We start from the raw sequence: 21,944 nt of genomic DNA, 5'->3' as shown, positions 1-21,944 counted from the left end.
TGATAAAAGTAATTTTACACGTCACAGTTACAGTGATATAATATTCTATGTTTCTTTGTGTACTTACTATTACTAGTGAGGTTTGTACCTTCAGATAATTACTTATTATGCATCACTATCTTTTTCTTTCTGATTGAAGTACTCTAGCTTTTGTTGGAAAACACATCAATCTGGTGTTGGTGAAGTCATTTGGCATTTGTTTGTCTGGGAAAGTTTTTATTTTTCCCTCATGTTTGAAGGTTATTTTCACTGGATATACCATTCTAGGGTAAAGGTTTTTTTTTTTCCTTCAACATGTTAAATATGTCATGCCATTCTCTACTGGCATTTAAGGTTTCTACTGAAGAGTCTTCTGTCAGGCATATTGTAACTCCATTTTATGCTATTTGTTTCTTTTCTCTTGCTGTTTTTAGAGTCATTTCTTTATCCTGCATCTTTGGGAGTTTTTATTAAATACCTTGTGCTGGTCTTCTTTGGATTAAATCTGCTTAGCATTGTATATCTTTATTGTACTTGGATATTTATATCTTTCTCTATATTTGTGAAGTTCTCTATTAACTTTTTGAATAAACTTTCTACCCATATATTTTTCTCTACCTCCTCTTTAATGTCAATAACTATTAATTTAACTCCTTTGAGGCTATTTTCCACATCCTATAGGTGTGCTTAATTATTTTTTCTTCTTTTGTCTTTTGCTTCCTCTGACTGTGTATTTTCAAATAGCCAGTCTTCAAGATCACTAGTGGTTTCTTCTGCTTAATCAGTTCTGCTAGTAAACGACTCTGATGCATTCTTCAGTATGCCAATTGCATTTTTCAGTCCAGAATTCTGTTTGATTCTTTTTATTTATTTCAATCTCTTTGTTAAATTTATCTGATAGAATTCTGAATTCCTTTTCTGTGCTATCTTGAATTTATTTGAGTGTCGTCAAAACAGCTATATTGAATTATTTGTCTGAGGGGTCATATATCTCTGTTTCTCAAGGATTGGCCTCTGGTTCCTTATTTAACTCATTTGGTGAGGTCAATGTTTTCCTGAATCGTCTTGATACTTGTCTGTTCACCTCTGGTCATTGAAGAGTTAGGTATTTATTGCAGTCTTTACAGTCTGGGCTTTTGTACTTACCCTTCTTTAGAAAGTTGTCTAGATATTCAAAAACACTTGGGCATTGTGATCTAAACTATATCTGCTTCAGGGGGCACCCCAAGTCCGATAATGCTGTGGTTCTTGCAGACTTTTAGAGGTACTGCCTTGATGGTCTTGGACAAGATCTGGTAGAACTCTCAGGATTACCAGGCAGAAACTTGTGTTTTCTTCCCTTACTTACTCCCAAATAAACAGAATGTCTCTCCTTGTTTTGAACTCCTTGAAGCATTGAATGGAGTGACATAAGCACCCCTGTGGTCACCATAACTAGGACTCCCCTGGCTCAGATCTGAAGCCAGCACAGCACTGGGTCTCACCCAAGGCCTGCTGTAATGACTCCCTTGCTACTGCCTATGTTTGCTCAAGGCCATTAGGCTCTACAATTAGCAGGTGGCAAACCAGGCATGCCTGTGTCTTTCACTTCAGGGCAGTGAGTTCCCCCAGGCCTTATGTAGGTCCAGAGATGCTGCCTGGGAGCCGGGGACTAGAGTCAGAAACCTTAAAAGTTACCTAATATTCTGTCGTACTCTAAACTGGCACTCAAACCACAAGCTGGAGCCCTTCCCACTCTTCCCTACCTTTCCAATGGCAGAAGAGCCTCGCCGCATGGGCACCACCACCACAGGCCCAAGAAGAGTACTGTCAGACTACCTTCAATGTACCTTTTAGGCCCAAGAGCTCTTCAGTCAGCTTGTGGTGACTGATGGCTGACCTAGTATTCATCCTTCAGAGTAGTGGGTTCCCTTTTCCCCAGAGAAATTCCAGCAATGCCATCTAAGAGCCAGATACTGTAATCAGGGTCTTCAAGAGCTCACTTGGTGCTGTACCCCTGCATGGAGGAGCTGGTACTGAAGGTCCAAGATAAATCCCCTTTACTTTTCCCTCTACTTTTCTCAAGTGGAAGGAGTTTCTCCCCACATCCATCATAGCTGGTAGTGTGCTGAGTCTCACCTTAAGCCCGGAAGTCTTAGAGTCTCACTTAATGCCCTCAACATAGTCCCTGTGTATTGCTGCTGGGTATTCAGGGCCCAAAGTCTCTCCAGCTAGCAAGTAGTAAATGCTGCCACGACTGGGTCCTTCCCTTCAAGGCAGTGAGTTCCCTCTGGCAGAGGACTTGTCTAGAAATGTCATCTGGGACATGGAGCCTGGAATCAGATCTTCATGACATTTACTGGTGCCCTATCCTTCTGACTGAGCTGTTGTACAAGATGTAAGACAAAGTACTCTTCACTCTTTCCTTTCCTCAAGTGTAAGGAAGGACACCCCTTGGAGCCACGAGCTGGGCAGCCTGGGGTTAAGGGAATGGTGATGCCAGCACTCCCCTAGCTGCCCCAGCTGGTGTCTCAGAAGGTCATGTGACCCCAAATCCACTGTCTTTGGGCCAAGTTCAGCACTAAGACTTGTCAAAAAGTTGTAGTCCTTAGGTCCTAGATGGTTTTTCAAGTTGACTTAAAGACCCAGAGCACTTTAGCCCATGGCAGCACCACTTATGGGACCTCGAATTTTGACCAATAATGTTGGTGATTCCTCTCTGACTAGGGCTGGTTGAATGCTCCCTCCATGGATAGGAATCAGCTAGATTTTGTCCAGTTTTCCTTTCTGCTATAACAGGACAGCACTGAATTCAATGCCTCACATTTACCGTACTCTCCCTCCTCCAGTGCCCAGAAATGCCCTCTACATCACGCTGCTGCTCCTGGGGAATGAGGGAGGGGTGGCATCAGCCATTCAAGACAGTTTGTTTTACCTCTTCAAAGCCTCTTTCAGCGATATTAAGTTAAAACCAGCTACTTTGAGTGCTCACTTGATTTTTGGTTATTATGATGGTGCTTTTGTAGTATAGATAGTTGTTAAATGGGTGTCCTTGTTGGGGGAGCAATTGGTGGTGCCTTCCATACTGCTATCTTGCTCTGTCTGCAGCCAAGACACTGAATTACTTTAAAATGAAAACTTCTCTTCTGTGAAAGACAATATGAAGAGAATGGAAATATAAGTCATAGACAGGAAGAAAATATCTGCAAAACACATATTTGATAAAGAACGGTTATCCAAAATATACAAATAACTCTTCACATTAAACAACATGTAAATTAACTTTCAATTTATAAATTTGTCTTTCTATTAGCTGTTCTCTCTACATGCAGACCTCTTCCCTGGGCTGCATTCTTCTCAGAATAATAATTTGATCAAAGGTCTTCTTGGAGGCCCTTTTTTCCTGACCATGTATTCTCAAGCAGAGGCTGCTGCCCTCTCTGCATTCCTTTCTAACAGACAGAAAGGCTGGGATAAGGCTTTCTTCTTTGGGCCAAAGCTCCCAAAAAAAGAGGTGTTTTAAGCAGATTTTTGTGCCCCCAGAGTAAGGGCACCTACACTTATACTCACAGCTCTGGGCAAGACCTACTCTCAGGCTGATCTGCCCCAGTCCTCAGGCACTAGGTGCCCCAGAGAAGACACAGGATATGGACAGGTAAGCCAAGGGGCAGGGGTTGGGTGTCCGGCTTTCACAAGTTTCCCACTGTATCAGGGTCACACGGAGGAATCTTGCTGTTTCTGCATGCTCTGTGGTGAGGAGAAATGATTAGCTGGGAGCCAATTAAGGATTTTGTCAGAGGCAGGGGAACTTTGAATAAACTAGATATTTAAACTGAAATAAAGCCATTTAAATCATAAGAGCCTGAGATATATTAGTTATACGAGATTAAAAAGTGGCATTTTGTTTGCAAAAAAAAAAGACAATACAAAAATAAATAAAAAGAAAAATTGGCAAACAAACAGAACCGACACCATCGAAGAAGACAAGCAGATGGCAAATAAACATATGAAAAGATGTTCGGTATCATATGTTATTAGGAAACTGCAAATTAAAACAACACCTAGATACTACTACACATGTATTATTTTGGCCAAGTTTCAAGACATTTTCAACATCAAATGCCGAAGAGGATTAGGAGCAACAAGAATTCTCATTCCTTGCTGATGGCAATGCAAAATAATGCAGTTACTTGGCAGACATTTTGACAGTTTCTTACAAAGTTAAACATACTCTTACCATATGATTGAGCAGTTGTGTTTCTTGTATTTACCCAAATAAATTGAAAACATATATTGACACAAAAATCTGCACACAGATACTTATAGTAGCTTTATTCATAATTGCCCAAACTTGGAAACAACCAAGATGTCCCTTGATACATGAATGGATAAACAACCTGTGGTACCTCCAGACAGTGGAATATTATTTAGTGCTAAAAAGAAATATGTTATCAAGCCATAAAAAGATGAGGCTTGATAGTCCCGGCTACTTGGGAGGCTGACATGAGAATCACTTGAACCCAGTAAGTGGGGGTTGCAGTGAAGTGAGATCACACCTCTGCACTCAGTGCACTGCAGCCTGGGTGACAGAGCAATAATCTGTCTCAAAAACCAAAAACCAAAAAAACAGAGGCTAAGGACCTGTAGTTCTGGGCTCCCTCCCTCACCTGTGGACAAGGGTCACTTCTGGGCTGCTTTGACCAAGAAATAAAACTTGCTTTTATAAGGAATAAAGGAAAGCCAGGCATGGTGGCTCATGCCTGTAATCTTAGCACTTTGGGAGGCTGAGGCGGGCGGATCAACTGAGGTCAGGAGTTCGAGACCAACCTGACAAACTTGGAGAAACTCCATCTTTACTAAAAAAAATACAAAATTAGCCAGGCATGGTGGTGCATGCCTGTAATCCCAGCTATTCAGGAGGCTGAGGCAGGAGAATCCCTTGAACCCTGGAGGTGGAGTTTGTGGTGAGCCGAGATTGCACCGTTGCACTCCAGCCTGGGCAACAAGAGCGAAACTCCGTCTAAAGAAAAAAAAAAAAAAAAAAAAAAAAAGAGTAAAGGAAAACAGCAGTGAACCACATCCACTTCTATTAAACTTACTATGATGTGACTCTTTTCCACCTCTTATCTGCTACTGTGATAGTAAACCAAAGTGAAGGCAGTTTGTCGTTCTCCCCAGTCTTAAACGAGAAAGAGCCTGAGACTGGTCTGTCATAACTGAAAAATATTTAGTTTTAGGACCTGCAAGTCACTGCTTTAGTGACTTCCTCAGTTTTGATTATTAAAAGCCTCTTGTTGCTTCTTAGATTATCCAAAACGTCTATTTTGGTTTTCTGGTTAGGTTTGTTCCGACTGAATAGCAACCCAGGTCTGCACACTTTTGATTCCTTTCATTTACATTCAAATGGATCTGCCTCATGTCTCAAATCCCTTATGGTCCCTCTGTGTGCTGTCAGTTACACTGAATAAGCTAATTTGTGTTAAGTTTTTAATGGTCCATTTTACTTCCCTTCCGAGAAGTCATATTTATCTACACTACCAACCTCAAATAATATGGTAAACCTGAAAGAATTACAATACCATTGGAAGCTAAGACTCATGAAAGCATTCTATAAAATGAATTCCATTTATTGACCCTCCTAAGTCTATCAAAATAGTAGAGAGAAGAGACATTTATGAGGAGAGTTTCAGGAGAAGATGGTTGACATGTTTGTGGCTGGTAAGTCAGTAACGATAATAATTACTCAGAGAATTCACATTGCAATCTAGTTTTTGTCTGTTCCAGAATCTCAGTATCAGTCTCAACACACACATTGAAATCCTGCCATTTCAACACCTACAGCATGATTCTTCAAGTCTTTGTGTCTTTTCACATAGGCCATTCCATGTGCATGGTATGTCCCTTCTCTTTCTTGTGGTGAAGTGAAATTGCATTCATTCTTTAAAATCTAGTTAAAATATTACCTCCTCTTTAAGATGTCCCCTGATGTTTCCAGGAAAAAAATTTTCTGACTTGTTTTTATTATCATTTGGTTTACATTGTATATAAAGTCGTTATTATATTGTATTATAGTAACCTTCTTTTTTGACCAGACCAGAAATATTTGCTAGAAGCAAGCATATCATATTCAACTTAGTATTCTTTTTAGGGCTTAATGATGTACCTAAACCATAACATAGAGAAGCATATGGATAAATAAAAATAATGAATGAATATATTGCCTTTCAGAAAAGTCCGCTTATGAGGGGGCAGCAGCTTTCGGCAGGTACAATAATCAGCATTTCTTAAGAAAAAGGTTCTATTTCTGCTATAGGGATCTTATAAATATCAGCATTAAACAAGTGTGTAAATTATGAAATTGAGTTAAAAAATTATAGTGAGCCCAATTTTTACAACAGAGTCTTATGATTTGATGATGATTTTGTTTCTCAGATTTTTGTCAAAAATTGCACTGACTGAGCACATCCTGTGCACTAGGATGCCAGAAGAGAGGATTTTGAATGTTCTCACTACAAAGCAATGATGAACATATGAGGTGATGAATATGCTAATTACCCTGATTTGATCATTATACAAGGTATACCTGTCGCCAAGCATCATATTGTACTCCCTAAATATGCACGGTTATTTTGGGTCAATTAAAATGAAAAAAATTATAATGGCAATTTCACCACACATACTATTATCATAGTGAAGAAATGGGAATAAGAGAAGTGTGTAGGCCTACTTGCAATTAATCTATGTCTTACTCAATTATACGCACTAATAAATTTGGAGCATTTTTTGCTTCAAAGAAACTTGAACACAAAAATTTGATAAGCACTGATATTTGTAAATTACCAGCTTGTGTGATAACTTCATGATATATTTCTTATGGAAACAACAGGTGCTGGAGAAGATGTGGAGAAATAGGAACACATTTACACTCTTGGTGGGACTGTAAACTAGTTCAAGCATTGTGAAAAACAGTGTGGTGATTCCTCAAGGATCTAGAACTAGAAATACCATTTGACCCAGCCATCCCATTACTGGGTATATACCCAAAGGATTATAAGTCATGCTGCTATAAAGACACATGCACACGTATGTTTATTGTGGCACTATTCACAATAGCAAAGACATGGAATCAACCCAAATGTCCATCAGTGACAGACCGGATTAAGAAAATGTGGCACATATACACCATGGAATACTATGCAGCCATTAAAAGGATGAGTTTGTGTCCTTTGTAAGGACATAGATGCAGCTGGAAACCATCATTCTTAGCAAACTATCGCAAGAACAGAAAACCAAATACCCCATGTTCTCACTCATAGGTGGGAAATGAACAATGAGATCACTTGGACACAGGAAGGGGAACATCACACACCGGGTCCTATTGTGGGGAGAGGGGAGGGATAGCATTAGGAGATATACCTAATGTAAATGACGAGTTAATGGGTGCAGCACACCAACATGGCACATGTATACATATGTAACAAACCTGCATGTTGTGCACAAGTACCCTAGAACTTAAAGTATAATAACAATAATAATAATAATAATAAAAGAAATACAATATACAGTTACTTAAAAAGATGAAATGCTCTGGTATAAACCTATCCAAACATGTATAAGGCTTGTATGTTAAAAACTGCAAAATGCTGATGAAATAACTCAAAGAAGGCCTAAATAAAAGAAAAGACATACTGTTTTCATGGATATGAAGACACAGCATCATAAATATGTGAATTCTCCCCAAATTGACATGCAGTTTTAACACAATTACTGTCAAAATTCCAACAAGTTTTTTTGTAGATATTAACAAGATATCTGAGATTGACTTATTTAGAAATGCAAAAGAATATGATAATTTTCAAAATTTTGAAAAAGTAAAGTTGGAGAAATAGGTCTACACAATTTTAGGAGTTGTTTTATATTGCCTGTAATCAACATTGTATATTATTGAAGGGAAGCTAGACACATAGATTAAGGAAATAGAATAGCAAAACCCAAAATAGACCCACACAAATATAATAGATTTCGGTAATATGGGGCAAAAGCAATTCGATGAAAAAAAAAAATAGATTTTTCTTTGACAAATGGTGCTGGAGCAATTGGATACCCAATGAGAGAAGAAAAATCTTAATGTAAGTCATACCTTATATAAGAGTTAACTCAAAATGGATCACAACTTAAATGTAAAATTACAAAAATTGTAGGAAAAATATCCCAGAAGGAACTTAACAGAATCTAGGGCAAGGTAGAGGTTTTTAGATATAGCAGCAAAAGCATAGTTTATAACTTGGAATTTGGATAAATTATGTTTCATTAGATTAAAAACTTTTGCTCTGTGAAACACTCTCCTGTTAAAATAATGAAAGGAGAAGCTCCAGACTGAGAGAACGTATTTGCAAACCACATATCTGAGAAAGGACAGAATATATAAAGAATTCTCAAAACTCAACAGGAAAAAAAAAAAAAAAAAACAAACCAAAAAACAAGCCACTTAGATAATAAGCACAATACATGAAATAATATTTTGTCAAAGAGGACATACATATAGCAAATAAATGCATGAAAAGCTGTTCAACAATTTTAGTCAAATACTAATTAAAACCACAAGGAGATATCACTATATACTTATCAGAATGTCAAAAATGAAAATTAAGAATAACAACAAATACCAATAACACTGCAGAAAACCTGGATCACTCTTTTAACACCAGTAGGAATTTGTAATGGTTTATCCACACTGAAAACAGTTTGGCAATGTCTTAAAATTAACCACGCCACTACCGCGTGACCCAGCAAATGCATTAGTGGGCATTTATCTCAGAAAAATAAAAAGCTTTCTCACACAAAAACTTGTAGATGAGTGTTCATGGCATCTTAATTCATAATAGCTAAGAACTGGAAACAATTCAGATGTCCTTAATAAATGGTTAAGTAAACAGGGCTATATCTATTCCGTGAAATAATACTTAATAAAATAGGAATAAAGTTTTGATATGCACAACAACTTGAATGACTCTTCAGAACACTATGCTAAGCATAAAAACTCAATCTCCAAAGTTTACGTACCACAAGATGATATTTTGTATGATGTTATAAAGTAACAATATCTTAACAAATGAGAATAGGTTTGCAGACCACGGTTGTCAGAGATTAAGGAGGTGAGGAAAGTGGATGTAACTATAAAGGGGCAGCATAAGGAATCTCTGTGGTGTCGGAAATGTTCTGTACATTGATATCATGATTGTATCAATGTCAATACCCCAATTGTGATATTGTACTATGGCTTTGCAAGATGTCAGCACTGGCAAAAGCTAGGTAAAGGAGTAGATGTGGTCTCTGCATTATTTCCTGCAACTTGATGTGAACCTATTGTGTAATTACCTTAAAACAAAAAATTTAATTCAAAAATATATAAGGCAATAAAGAGTATGCAAGGGTTTTACCTGGAGTAAGCAGATATGGCACATTGCAATGTAAAGTAAAACATACAGTGTTATGACATAGTAAATATAATGATAGATAATGACTGCATTGGGGTTTTAATTAATTAATTATTTTTTTTTTTTAAAGATAGGGTCTTCTCACTTTTGCCCAGACTGGAATGCAGTGGCGCCATAATGGCTCACCGCAGACTCGATCTTTTGGGCTCAAGACATTCTCTTGCCTCAGCCTTCTGAGTAGCTGGCACTACAGGCTGGGCCATCACATCTGGCTTTTTTTTAATGTGTATATGTGTGTGTATGTATATATATATATATATATATATATATATATATATACTTTATTTTTTATTTTTTAGAGATGGGGTGTTGCTATGTTGCCTAGGCTGGACTCGAACTCCTGGGCTCAGGCGATCCTCCAGTCTTGGGCTCTCAAAGAGTTGGGCTTACAGGCACGTGAACCACCATGCTGAAACAGGGTTTTAATTTAAAATGAAGGCTCGTTAGGAGCACTATGCAATGCATGCTATTCCAATTGACTACTAAAATTTCTGTAAAGAAATCTGGAAAAAAAATATAAACATTAAAACTGAAAATTAAGACTTACTAGACTGGGAAAAAATTGCCACACATGACAAGGTGAATGGAAATGGATTCAAAAACTGAATCAGTATTTTTGCTATGCTGACATAGAGAACGTTACAGAAATAGAATTTTGGAGTAGGTATGCCTTATTTTTTATGATGGCATGATTTACGAACGAGTGAAGTCTAGAATATGTAGTATTACACCAATCACAGAAGGGGTTTTCTAAGAGACAACAGCAATTTGATCAATTTGAACCCCTATACAAATGTTTAGGAAAAATTTAATCTTCAATAACTGTAGAGAATATGCAAAAATTTTCCAGAAGAATGAATTAAAACTTTTTGTGAAATTTAAAAGAGCAAGTAATTGGGTATCAGAGGATTCATTAGTTGTATTTAATAGGCATTTTTTTCACCTCTGTCTTAACTTTCTTTGAGCAATTCATTTATATTTTAATATCAGAAATATGATCTTTTGGAGGCCGAGACGGGCGGATCACGAGGTCAGGAGATCGAGACCATCCTGGCTAACACCGTGAAACCCCATCTCTACCAAAATATACACAAAATTAGCCGAACATGGTGGCGGGCGTCTGTGGTCCCAGCTACTCGAGAGGCTGAGGCAGGAGAATGGCGTGAACCCGGGAGGAGGAGCTTGCAGTGAGCGGAGATCGCGCCACTGCACTCCAGCCTGGGCGACAGAGCGAGACTCCGTCTCAAAAAAAAAAAAAAAAAAAAGAAAAGAAATATGATCTTTTATAATTACAAATTGATCGAGACAAACTTATTCAACATTTTGAAACAGCTTATATCTTGTATTAGTTGTGGAAGGAGATAATTTAGGGAAAGTAGAATTAATATATAATTATTAGGAAAGATCAAGCAAGAGTAAATTCTCTGAAGAAAGTTTTAAAGAAAATTTATGTGGTGCTCCAAAATGTGGCAGTGGCTAATGTTTTCACAAACAGTTTTAGCTTGTAGAAAGTTCTCAGAGATAAGTACTGTTTTATCATTCTCCAGTTTATCATACTTGTTACGAGCTACAGTCAAAATGAGTATAGGAAACAAGAAAGGAATAAGTGAGAATTGTTGCTTGTGGGTATGACAATTTAAGGGGAGGAATTTAAATGATATATCAGAACAGCTGTATTTAGGGAAATATTTTATACTTTCTATATTCTAAAGTTAATTTTTCTTCTTTCTTCCTCCTTAAAACAATTTTCCACAATGTTTTAGTTTTGCAAATGGGTTCCATCTAATTAATCTATGAAGTGATGATAATATGATTAATCTATGAAGCGTTGGGGGAAATATAGCATAAGTGTGCAAAGCAAAACATGGCATTTCAAGCCTGAAGGATTTTGAGATTATCTCATTTATCTGTATATGATGTCTAAAAGCCTCAACTAAGTAAATACAGAAGTTTAGTAAATGTATGTCACAGTGTTTTATTATCTTACTCGTGAGAATAACAAACATGAGAGCCTTATTTCAAGACAATTTGTATACAATTCTCATAAGCTTGAATATAGAAACTAACTAGATATATAGTTTCTATATACATTAGCATATTGATTTCTGGATGTCTATTTTACTTTCCAAATTAACACTACCTATAAGAGTCATTAATCTAATCATCACTTTATGTTTCAGTTAATTATAAATGCTGTTCAACTACACTTGGCCAGGCATTGATCCATATATATGTTACTAGATATATCCTTAAAATGCAGTGTATGGCCATTCATCATTAAATTCAATTACGAAGCACCCTTTGCATTTCTTTTTATGTTACAGTGCTCAGTTCCAAGCTGATCCTTGGACTAGATTTTTGGCTGATTTGAGCACAATCTGATCAAGTCAAAGGTTTGGTCTTACTAACACTGTTTCATAGTCACAGGTTTCACTTCTGTCCCTAGCTTACAAAAATATGTGGACATAGAAACTTCTGGGGAAAAATTCAAAAGGAGTTTAAGGCAATCGTAACCTCTGGAAATGAATATTTAATAATTTTCTTCAATAAATTCATTCATCTCTTAAAAAATAAAAATCTCGTTCTAACAATTCATGTACCCTCAGAAGTATAGTGCATCTATTAAGATCACTGCCTTTTGAGTTAGACTGCCTTGGTTTAAATCTTGACTTGGCCATGTATTAAATATATGCCTTTGAAAAATTTATGTAACCTCTTCTTTACGTGTCAATTTTCTTATATATAGAATAGGTATAATCTCGTAACTACTGCATAGAATTATATAATGATAAAATGAGTTAGTACATATAAAGCCCTTATAATTGACTGCTACATAGCATCAGATAAATTATTATTATTAATTTTAGTATCAAGGAATAGGGTAATGCCTTAATCTTATTGTTTAAATATCAGAATCTTTTCTTGCCTTATTTTTTAATTTTTATTTTAAGTTCAGGGGTACAAGTGCAGGTTTGTGACAAGAGTAAACTTGTGTCATGGGGGTTTGTTATGCAGATCATTTCCTCACCCAGGTATTAAGTCTAGTACCCATTATTTATTTTTCCTGATCCTCTCCCTATTCCTATCTTCCACCCTTGGAAAGGCCTCAGTGTGTGTTCATCCCCTCTATGGGTCCATGTGTTCTCATCATTTAGCTCCCACTTATAAGTGAGAATATGTGGTATTGATTTTCTGTTACTGTATTAGTTTGCTGAGGATAATGGCCTCCAGTTCCACCCATGTTCATGCAAAGGACGTGATCTCGTGTTTTATGACTGTATAGTATTCCATGGTGTATATGTGCCATATTTTATTTATCTACAATATTATTGATGGCCATTTAGGTTGATTCCATGTCTTTGCTATTGTGAATAGTGCTGCAATGAACATACACATGCATGTGTCTTTAGAATAGAATGATTTATATTCCTTTGGTATATAACCCAGCAGTGAAATTGCTGGGTCAAATGGCATTTCTGTGTTTAGGTCTTTGCAGATTCACCATGCTGTCTTCCACAGTGGCTGAACTAGTTCTTTGGTCAGATTTTCTCACTGTATTGTTCAAATTTGTGTATACTTACTGAAGTGTTGTTATGTTTATTCTGTCAGGCACAGAGTAGTATGTGAACATTTTACATTGTAATTGTGGATTTTTCTCACTGTCTTTGTAGTTGGCAGTTTTCTTTTATATATTTTGAGTCTGTGAAGACAGATCTTAAATTATTGTCTCTTTTTGAACAATTTATTGTCATAAAATAGATTTCTTCATTTCTAGAAAGGTTTTTTGCCACAAAGTTTATTAATGTTTTATGTTTATATGGCTCTACTCACTTTTGGTTATTGCTTGGATGGATATCTTTCACCAGTCTTTCACTTTCAACTTTTCTTTTGTTTTAGTTGTGTCTCTTGTAAACAACATATAATGTAGTTTTGCTTTTTAATCTAACCTTTATCTTTATATATACACATATATGTGTGTGTGTGTGTGTATATGTGTGTGTGTATATGTATATACACTTCAAGTTCTAGGGTACATGTGCACAACGTGCAGGTTTGTTACATATGTATACATGTGCCATGTTGGTGTGCTGCACCCATTAACTCATCATTTACATTAGGTATATCTCCTAATGTTACCCCTCTCCCCTCCCCCCACCTCACAGCAGGCCCTGGTGTGTGATGTTCCCCACCCTGTGTCCAAGTGTTCTCATTGTTCAATTCCAACCTACGAGTGAGGACATGTGGTGTTTGGTTTTCTGTCTAGACTGGATTAAGAAAATGTGGCACATATATACCATGGAATACTATGCAGCTATAAAAAGGATGAGTTCATGTCCTTTGTAGGGACCTGGCTGAAGCTGGAAACCATAATTCTGAGCAAACTATCCCAAGGACAATCTTTGTCTTTTACTTGGATTTTTTTTGGTTTTTAATTGACACGTAATAATATAGATATTTATAAATTACCTAGTGGTGTTTTGACATATGCAGACAGTGTGTAGTGATCAAATGAGGGTAATTGAGATATCCATCATCTCCAACATTTATTATTTATTTGTGTTGAGAAACTTCAAGTCTTCTCTTCTAGTTGTATTGAAACATACAGTAAGTTATGGATAACTATAGTAACCTTACTGTGCTATTGAATGCTAGAATGTATTCTGTCTGTATGTTTCTACTCACAATCAACTTCTCTTCATCCCTCCTTTACTCATGTTCTCCTCAGCCTTGGCAACTGCTATTCTACACTTTAATTCCATATAATTAACTTTTAAGGTTTCATATGTGATGCAGAACATGTGATATTTGTATTTCTGTGCCTGGCTTAATTTACTGAACATAATGTCCTTTGGGTCATCCGTATTGCTGCAAACAAAAGTATTTCATTATTTTCTGTAACTGAATAGTATTCCATTGTGTGTATATATATCACATTTTTTTTTCATCCATTCATTCATTGATAGACACTTAGGTTGATTCCATATCTTGGCTATTGTGAATAGTGCTACAATAAACATGGGAGTGTGGAGATCTTGATATACTGATTTCTTTCTCTTTTTTTTGGATATATCCCCACTAGTAGAATTGTTGGGTCATATGGTAGTTCCATTTTAGTTTTTTGAGAAACCTCCATATTATTTTCAATAATGCCTGTACTAATTTGTATTTCTACCAACAATTATAAAAGTTCTCCTTTCTCTACATCCTTGCCAAATCTGCTATTGTTTCAAGAAATTTAATTTATACCAAATCTTTATACATATTTATGAGGAATGTAATATTATGTTATATGAATGGAATATGTAATGATTAAGTTAGAGTGTTTAGGGTATCCACATGTTTGCTATTTCTGTTTTAGGAACATTTCAAGTCTTCTCTTCAAGCTATTTTGAAATATTCAGTACATTATTGTTAACTTTAGTCACTCTACTTTGCTATCAAACATTAGCAATTATTTCTTCTATTTAACTGTATCCTTATATCCATTAGCCAATCCCTCTTACCCACGTGACCCTTACTCTTCCCAGCCTCTGGCTTCTATCATTCTTCTCTCCATCTTCATGAGATCAACTTTTTAAATCTCCCATATATAAATGAAAACATGTGATACTTACCTTTCTGAGCTTGGCTTATATCACTTAAAATAATGACCTTCAGTTCCATCCATATTGCTGGAAAAGGTATGATTTCATTCTTATGTCTGAATAGTATCCCATTGTGTATATATACCATGTTTCTTTATTCATTTGTCATTTGTGGACACTTACATTGATTCCATAACTTTGATGCTGTGAATAGTGCTGCAATCATTGTGAGGTGCAGGTACCTTGTTGACATGCTGATTTCTTTTCCTCTGGATAAATACCCAGCAATGAGATTGCTGGATTGTATGATAGTTCTATTTTTTAGATTTTTTAGAAATATCTATACTGTTCTCCATAGTGGCTGTGTTAATTTACATCCCCACAAACAGTAATAAGATCTTCCCTTTCTCCACTTCCTTCCCAACATTATTTCTTACTTTTTAATAATATCAGTTCTCATGGAGGCAACAATATGTTTCACTATGATTTCAATTTGCATTTCTCTGAAAATTAGTAATGTTGAAACTATCTTTATATGGGTATTGGCCATTTTTATGTCTTTTTTTGAGAAATGATTATATATGTCCTTTGCCCACTTTTAAATGGGATTTTTTTTTGGCTGGATTCTTTTTTAATTTTGAGTTGTTTAAGTTCCTTATATATTCTAGATATTAGCCCCTTCTTAGGTGAAATATTTTTACCATTGAACAACTTGTCTCTTTACTCTGTTGATTCTTACCTTTGCTATGCAGAAGAGTTTTAGTTTAATATTGTCTTATTTGTTCATTTTTGTTTTTGTTGCCTATGCTTTTGAGGTCTTAACCATAAAATCTTTGCCTAAATCCAGTGTCCTGAAGTATTTCCACTATGTTTTCCTTCAGTAGTTTTATAAATTCATGCCTTATGCTTAAGTATTTAGTCCATTTTGAGTTGATTTTTTAATATGTTGAGAGATAGGATTCCATTTTCATTTTTTCTCCATATAGATATCTATTTTTTTCCAGCATCATTACCTTTCTCCAGTGTATGTTTTTGAGGCCTTTGTCAAAAATCATTTCAGTGTAAATATGTGAATTTATTTCTGGCTTCTCTATTCTGTTCCATTGGACTATGTGTCTGGTTTTATACTTTACCATAATGTTTTGATTAATATAGCTTTGTAATAAATTTAAAAACTGGGTAGTGTAATGCCTCCAGTATTTTATCACTTTCAGTATTACTTTTACCACTCAAGGCTCTATTTTGGTTTCATAAAAATTATAGCATTGCTTTTTTCTATTTTTGTGAAAAATGACATTTCTATTTTGAGAAAGATTGCTGTGAATCTATAGATTGGTTTATGTCATAAGGCCATGTTAACAATATTAACTTTTTAAATCCAAGATCATGGGATGTCTTTCCATTTCTTTGTGTGCTGTTAAATTTCTTTCACCATTGTTTTGTCATTTTCCATGTAGAGGTGTTTCACCTTCTTAGTTAAATTTATTTGTAGGTGGGTTTTTTTGTAGCTATTACACTTGGGATTGCCTTCTTGATCTTTCTCAGCTAGTTCAATATTGGTATGTAGAAACATTACAAATTTTGTGTGTTGATTTTGTATACTGCAAATTTACTGAAACTGTTTATCACATATGAGAAGTTTTGGTGGAGTTTTTAGGTTTTCTATGTATAAGATCATGCCATCTGCAAAGAGGGGTAATGTGTCTTCTCTTTTTCCAATTAGGATGTTTTTATTTCTTTGTCTTGCCTGATTGCTCTGGCTAGAACTTACAGCTCTATGTTGTACAGGAATGGTGAAAGTGGGGATCATTATCATATTCCAGTCCTTACATGAAAGACTTTCAGCTATTCTCCATTCAGTGTTATGGTAGCTGTATGCTTCTCGTATTTTGCCTTTGCTATGTTGAGATTTGTTCCTTCTATGCCAAGTTTATTGAAAAATTTTTATCATAAAGGGATGTCGAGTATTGCCAATGTTTTTTTTCTGTGTCCATTGAGATGATCATATGGTTTTTGGCCCTCATTCTGTTATTATAATGTATCATGTTTATTGCTTTGAATAGCGTGAATCCTCTTTGCATCCCTGATATAAATTCCACTTGATGATGGTGTATTACATTTTTGATGTGCAGATTTGATTGTCTTCAATTTTGTTGGAAATTTTTGCATCTGTGTTCATCAGGAATATTGTTTTATGGTTTCACGTATTTGTTGCATACTTGTCTAGTATTAGGGTAATGTCGGACTCATTGAATGAGTAAGGGAGAATTCCCTCCTCTTCAAATTTTGGGCATAGTTTGGAGAAAATTTGTATTAGTTTTTTTGTTGTTTGGAAGAAGTTGGCAGTAAAACCATCTGACCCTGGACTTTTATTCACTGGGGCAATTTTATTGGGGTTCAGTCTCATGACTCATTATTGGTCTGTTCAAGTTTTCTACATTTTCCTGATTGAATCATAGTATGTAGTGTGTGTTTAGGAATTTATTTGTTTTCTCTAGGTTTTCAAGTTTGTTAGTTCAAGTTCATAATCATCTCTGATAATGTTTGTATTTCTATGGTATCAGTTGTAGATTGCCATTTTCATATCTAATTTTATTTATTTGAATCATCTCTTTTTTCTTGGTTAGTCTAGATAGTAGTTTATCAAATTTTCTTATGTTTTCAAGAAAAAATTACAAATTTTGTGTTTTGGTGATTCTTTGTATTAATTTTTAGTCTCTATTTTGTTTTGTTTTCTCTGGTCTTTATTCTTTCTCTCTTTCTCCAAATCTGAGTTTTGTTTGTTCATACTTTTCTAGTTCTTTAAGATGCATTGTTATTTATTTGATATCGTTCTACTTTTTTGATGAAGGCATTTATTACTATAAGCTTTACTCTTAGCACTGGTTTTGCAGTACTCCAAAGATTTTTGTATACTGTGTTTCAATTTGCCTGTGTTAAAACTTTTTAAATTTCTTCCTTAATTTTTTTCTTGACCCAATGTTCATTCAGGAGAATGTTGTACCATTTCCCTGTATTTGTACAATTTTCAAAGTTTTTCTCATTACTGAATTTTAATTTTTAGCTGTTGTGGTCTGAGAAAATACTTGATATGATCTTCATATTTTAAAATTAGTTGAGAATTACTCTCTGTCCTAACATATGTTCTAGCTGAGAGATGTTTCATGTGTGCATGAGAAGTATGTGTGTTCTGTAGTGATTGGATGAAATGTTCTGTGCCTGTTAGGTGCATTTAATCTAAAGTACAGCATACTAAAGTACAGCATAAATCCTAGTTTCTTTGTAAATTTTCTTTCTATTTCATGTGTCTAATACTGAGATTGGGGTGCTGAAGTCCCCAACTATGATTATATTAAAGTCTATATCTCCCTTTAGCTCTAATATTTGCTTTACATATGTGAGTTGTCTGGTATTGAGTGCATATATATTTTGAATTGTTATATTCTGTTGCTGAATTGATCCCCTAATCATTATATACTGATTTTTTATCTCTTTTTACTGATTTTGACTTGAAATTTGTGTTATCTAATAAAAGTATGGCTAACTTTACTCATTTTTGGGTTTTGTTTGTGTACATTATTGTTTTCATTCCTTTCCTTTCAGCCTATATGTGTCTTTACAGGTAAGATGAGTTTCTTGTAGACAGCATATAGTTGGATCTTTTTTAAAAAATCAGGCTGTATCTTTTAAGTGAAAAGTTTAATTATTTTATTTTCAAGGTTATGATTGATATGTGATATCTTATTTTTGTCATTTTATTAATTGCTTTCTGGTGGTGTTTTGAATATCTTTCATTTCTTTCACTTTTTGTTTATTGTTACAGTTTGGTGGTTTTCTGTAGTGCTAGTAGTTGAGTCCATTCTCTTCTTCGTGTGATTCCTCTATCAGTGGGTTTTTCTTTCATGCATTTCCATGATGATAGGAAATCATCTTTCCTATCATCTTTCACTTTCAGATGTTAGACACTCTTAAACATTTTTTTGTATGGCAAGTCTAATGGTAATGAATTCCCTCAGGTATTGATTGTCTGAGAAAAACTGTGTTTCTCCTTCATTTAAGAAAAATAATTTTGCTTGATGTAGTATTCTTGGCTGACAGTGTTTTCTTTCAGCACTTTGAATATATCATCTAATTCTTTATCAAAACCTGTAAGGTTTTTGTGAGAAAACTGCTGTTGCCTTCAATTCTGGGTGTATGCAGTAGTTATGTCTTCATGTGATTACTTTGGCTGTAAATAGCACCAGTGGTGCCTGATTTCCTTAGTGGCTTAGGGTGTGGTTAGTAGAGGCTGTGATAAAGTTTTGATGAGAATGGGGACATCAGATGAGCTTGTCCTCAGGCCTCAGTAGTGGTGGCTGCATGCCAAATATGCCTGTTCTTGAGTCCCAGGTCTGAATATGCTGGTACTCGTGTTAGTGTGTCAAGACAGGCCAATTCTTGGCCTTCAGGTGGCTTTCTTGAAGGCCAGCAGGGGTAGCAGGAGGCTGGGCAGGTGCATGAGACCTTGAGACCCTGAGGAGTAGGTGTGCTATATAGGTGATGACAGTTAGCAGTGGAGGGACAATCATCTGGCTCCCGAGTGGTCTATGCTGGTATTGGTTGTGACTACAATAGGCTTGGTGAGCCAGGATTTAGGCCTGGTGATGGCATATATATGTGGATGCCATCTATACTGACACTGGCAGGTTGGGAGGGCCCATGTGGGAGGGCCTGTCTTCAGGTGGAGAGGAGTGCTCAGGCACCAAAGGTTGTGTATGAGGCTGAGCAATTCCCGGGCCTTTGGACGGTGTGCTTAGGCACTGTGGGCAGGGGTGGAGACAGGCTGGGTGGGCCTGTCATCAGGCCTCCAAGTGTGCCTTCTGGCTTTGGGGGGCAGGGGTGAGATGACACCCAGCTACCCAGCAAAATGCTGAGGTGGAGACTGTAGTGGCTGTGCTATAGCCTTGCTGCTGAGTAGGGCAACATTGCTTTCAGTGGTAAACAGGTGCATGAGAAGTGTGTATTTTGTCTTTAAGTGGTGGTTGCAAGCAGGGTAGCCTGTCTTCAGGGTGCTTGCAAATGCAAGGCAGTACTGCTACTGAGGGTGACAGAGTAACTATAATAGCATGTGCTTTGATGGTGGCAGCAACAGCTGACAGTGTTGACTTGCTGTGGACTGGGGATGTCAATGAGGCTCCAGGATCTTTAGTTGGAGGAGTTATTGGGCTCCAGGTTAAGGTGAAGTCTGATGGTGGTTGGGTTCTCAATGTGGCACCATGCTGTAGCTTCTCAGAACTCGGGGTGTATGAGATCCAGTGTAAGCTCCCACTCTGAAGCAATGATGTCATATGGTATTGAGGGATCTTCCTATGTTAGTCTCAGGGCCCATGTGGGTTGAGGGGCTGTCCCATAGCAGGAATCTGGGGTGGAAATAAGGACTGCTACTGGTCACTCACTTACTATTTGCTCACACTGGGGAGACTCAGTGGGCTCCCAGTCAATCTTAGCCTAGCAGGCTGCCTTGTTTGTCTCTCTTTTCTTGACATTAGAGTTACCTGTAATTTCTCTGTTGAATTCCAATATTTGCTCCTAGGTGATCTATTTAAAGTGTGATTATAATGTCCTTGTTTTGATTATTTCTAATGGAGGAAGTGAGTACCGAATATTGCTAGTCATCAGTTTTAAAATTCCTTAAGTTTACTGTATTTTGGATAATAGTCATTTTAACTGGGATGAATAATGCATTCTGGTTTTGATTCACATTTCTCTGATGATTCATGATAATGAAATTTTTTTTACATACCTGTTGACTACTGATATCTTCTTTTGAGAAATACTCCTTCACATTATTTGCCTGTTTAAGTTGTATTATAGTAGTAGTAGTAGTAGTAGTAGTAGTAGTAGTATTGTCATTATTATTGCTGTTGACATTTTGTTCATCATATATTCTTGTGCCAATCTTATGTTGGGATTTGCAAATATTTTTCTTCCATTCTGTAGTTTATCTCTTCATTGTGGTTTTCCTTTTCTATGTAAAAGCTTTTAGCCTGATATAATCCCATTTGTCTACTTTTGCTTTTTTGTTTATGCTTTTGCAGTCTTTCCATAACCAAAACATATTTCCTCAGACCAATGTCCTGAAGAATTTCCTCAAAATTTTCTTCTAGTAGTATGATAGTTTCAGATACCACATTTACATCTTTAATCTACTTTATATGTTTTTTTTTGTATGTGATAAGCAATAAGAGTCTAGTTTCATTCTTCGGCATGTGAATTTCCTGTCTTTCCAGCACCAATTATTGAAAAGACAGTCCTTTTCCCCAATGCACAGTGTTGGTGCCTTTGTAAAAAATGAATTGACCGTAAATATGTGTATATATTTCTGTATTCTCTATTTTGTTCCAATGTTCAATGTGTTGTTTTTATACCAATATCATGCTATTTTGATTACTATAGCTTAGTAGTATATTTTGAAGTCAGGCAGTGTGATGCCACCAGCTTGGTTCTTTTCCTCATAATTGCTTAGGCTATTTGGGTTACTTTTTGGTTTCATATGAATTTTATGATTGCTTTTTTATTCATGTTAGAAATGTAATTTTTATATTGATGGGGATTACTTTGAAACTAAATTGTTTTGTTTACTAAGGACATTTTAAAATATTAATTCTTCAAATCCATGAATGGAGTATCTTTCCATGTTTGTGTAATCTTTAATTTCTTTTTTTTTTTGACTTTTATTATCCTTAGCAAACTAACACAGGATGAGAAAAACAAATACCACATGTTCTTCCTTATAAGTGGGAGCTAAATGATGAGAACACATGGACACATACAGGGGAACAGCAGGGTGGAGGGTAGGAGGAAGGAGAGGATGCGGAAAAATAACTAATTGCTGCTAGGCTTTAATACCTGAGTGATGAAATAA

The sequence above is a fragment of the Macaca fascicularis genome, chromosome 3 (assembly GCF_037993035.2).
Source record: "Macaca fascicularis isolate 582-1 chromosome 3, T2T-MFA8v1.1".
In the NCBI taxonomy this organism is placed as follows: Eukaryota; Metazoa; Chordata; class Mammalia; order Primates; family Cercopithecidae; genus Macaca; species Macaca fascicularis.
This window is presented reverse-complemented; position numbering follows the sequence as displayed.